Genomic DNA, 2604 nt, shown 5'->3' with positions numbered 1-2604 from the left:
AAGAAATGAACATTCTACCTGGGCATGGTGGCGTGAGCCTGTAGTCCCAGCTACTCGGGAGGCTGAGGCAGGAGAATTGCTTGAACCCAGGAGGCTGAGGTTGCGGTGAACCGAGATGGCGCCATTGCACTCCAGCCTGGGTAACAAGAGCGAAGCTCCATCTCAAAAAAAAAAATGAAATGAACATTCAATTCATACACACAGAAGTGAAAACAGCAAGTAAACATAAATAGATGCTCAACTTTAGGAGTCATGAGAATAGTTAAAATACCATTTTCTTTTGAGCAGATTAGAGCAAAAATTAAGAAGTTTGATAACAGGAGAATGTGTGAAAGTGGACTGTTGATGGCAGTGTTAAATATGTACTGTCTGCCAGGCAAGGTGGCTCACTCCTGTAATCCTACCACTTTGGGAAGCCGACGGGGGCGGATTACCTGATGTCGGGGTTCGAGACCAGCCTGATCAACATGGAGAAACCTCATCTCTACTAAAAATACAAAATGAGCCAGGTGTGGTGGTGCATGCCTGTAATCCCAGCTATTCGGGAGGCTGAGGCAAGAAAATTTCTTAAACCGGGGAGGTGGAGGTTGCGGTGAGCCAAGATAGCGCCACTGCAGTCCAGCCTGGGCAACAAGAGCGAAACTCCATCTCTGAATAAATAAAATAAAATAAAATGCACTTAATCTTTGACCCACAGTTTCACATCTGGGATCTATCACAACTATAGTCTTCCAGGAGCACAAAGATATATTTACATAGAAAGTCTCCTAACCAACCTCTGCATACCTTGCTGAATTCAACTTTGCTGTTTTCTTGTAAAACCTGTGAGAGGATACAATGAACACTTGGGAGATGGCTACTCTTGAGGATGACTGCAGATTTCCATTCTCACTTGCTGAGCTTAACGTGTGTCATGTTTGTCTTTATTTAAGCCATTTGTACTTTCGTTATGTAATTATACAATTATAAAAACCAATGTATGGCCGGGCGCAGTGGCTCACGGCTGTAATTCCAGCACTTTGGGAAATGGAGGCGGGTGGATTACCTGAAGTGAGGAGTTCAAGACCAACCAAGCCAACATGGTGAAACCCCGTCTCTACTAAAAATACACACAAAAAAATTAGCCAGGCCTGGCGGCAGGTGCCTGTAGTCCCAGCTACACAGGAAGCTGAGGCAGAAGAATCGCTTGAACCCTGAAGGTGGAGGTTGCAGGGAGTAGAGATCGCGCCATTGCACTCCAGCCTGGGCGACAGAGCAAGACTCCTCAATAAAATAAAATATACATATATATATACACACACATACATATATGGATAAAATAATATAACCTATGTTATATATATTTTGCCACTTCCCAAAAAGGGTCTATTTAACTCAGAGTTATTGTGAAAATCAAATGAAGAAGTAAAAGCCCTTTTAAGATAGGCGCAGTGGCTCACACCTGTAATCCCAGCACTTTGGAAGACCAAGGTGAGCAGATCACCTGGGGTCATGAGTTCAAGACCAGCCTGGCCAACAGGATGAAACTCCGTCTCTACTTAAAAAAAAAAAAAAAAAAAAAGCAGGGCGCGGTGGCGAGCCTGTGGTCCTAACTACTCGGGAGGCTAAGTCGGAAGGATCACTTGAACACAGGAGACGGAGGTTGCAGTGAGCCAAGACCGTCCCATTGTACTCCAGCCTGAGAGACAGAGTGAGACTCTGCCCCGTCCCCCACGCCCTAAAAAAGATCCCATCTATACAAAAAAGCTTTTATTTTAATTAGCCAGGCTTGGCGGGGCACAGCTGCACCTGTAGTCCCAGCTATACAGAAGGCTGAGGCGGGAGGATCCTGAGCCTAGGAGACAGAAGGCAGCAGTGAGCGGTAATCGACACTAGGCGACAGAGCAAGCTATCTGTCTCTAAAAAAAAAAAAAAAAAAAAAAAAAGTAGCCATGCATCTTTAACACAGCAGGTGGAGGTGTGTGTGGCCGCTAGGGGTTTAAAGTTAGCCGCAGAGCCAACTAATACGATGAACATTTTAAAACAGTGAACTCTACGAAGTGGGCTGGAAGACAGCTGAAACCAAAGCCAATCTCTTTTTTTTCTTGAACACATTGTTGCTGGCCTACTGTTTTCTTTCCTTTTTTTTTTTTTTTTTTTTAAGCCAATCTTTAAAAGTTTGTATTTAGGCCGGGCGCGGTGGCTCAAGCCTGTAATCCCAGCACTTTGGGAGGCCGAGGCGGGTGGATCACAAGGTCAAGAGATCGAGACCATCCTGGTCAACATGGTGAAACCCCGTCTCTACTAAAAATACAAAAATTAGCTGGGCATGGTGGCGCGTGCCTGTAATCCCAGCTACTCAGGATGCTGAGGCAGGAGAATTGCCTGAACCCAGGAGGCGGAGGTTGCGGTGAGCCGAGATCGCGCCATTGCACTCCAGCCTGGGTAACAAGAGCAAAACTCCATCTCAAAAAAAAAAAAAAAAAAAAGTTTGTATTTAATGCATATATTTAATGCAACAGGTGACTCGCATCTACGGAGAGCTTGGAGAAAACACGGACAAGTGGAATTTTCCCGCAGATCGGGAGTCTGAAGAGGCAGTGGGAAGTCTCTGTTGTGCGCCTG

This window comes from Sapajus apella, unplaced genomic scaffold (genome assembly GCF_009761245.1).
Source record: "Sapajus apella isolate SASKATOON/1434 unplaced genomic scaffold, GSC_monkey_1.0 scaffold22, whole genome shotgun sequence".
NCBI classification, from domain to species: domain Eukaryota; kingdom Metazoa; phylum Chordata; class Mammalia; order Primates; family Cebidae; genus Sapajus; species Sapajus apella.
This window is presented reverse-complemented; position numbering follows the sequence as displayed.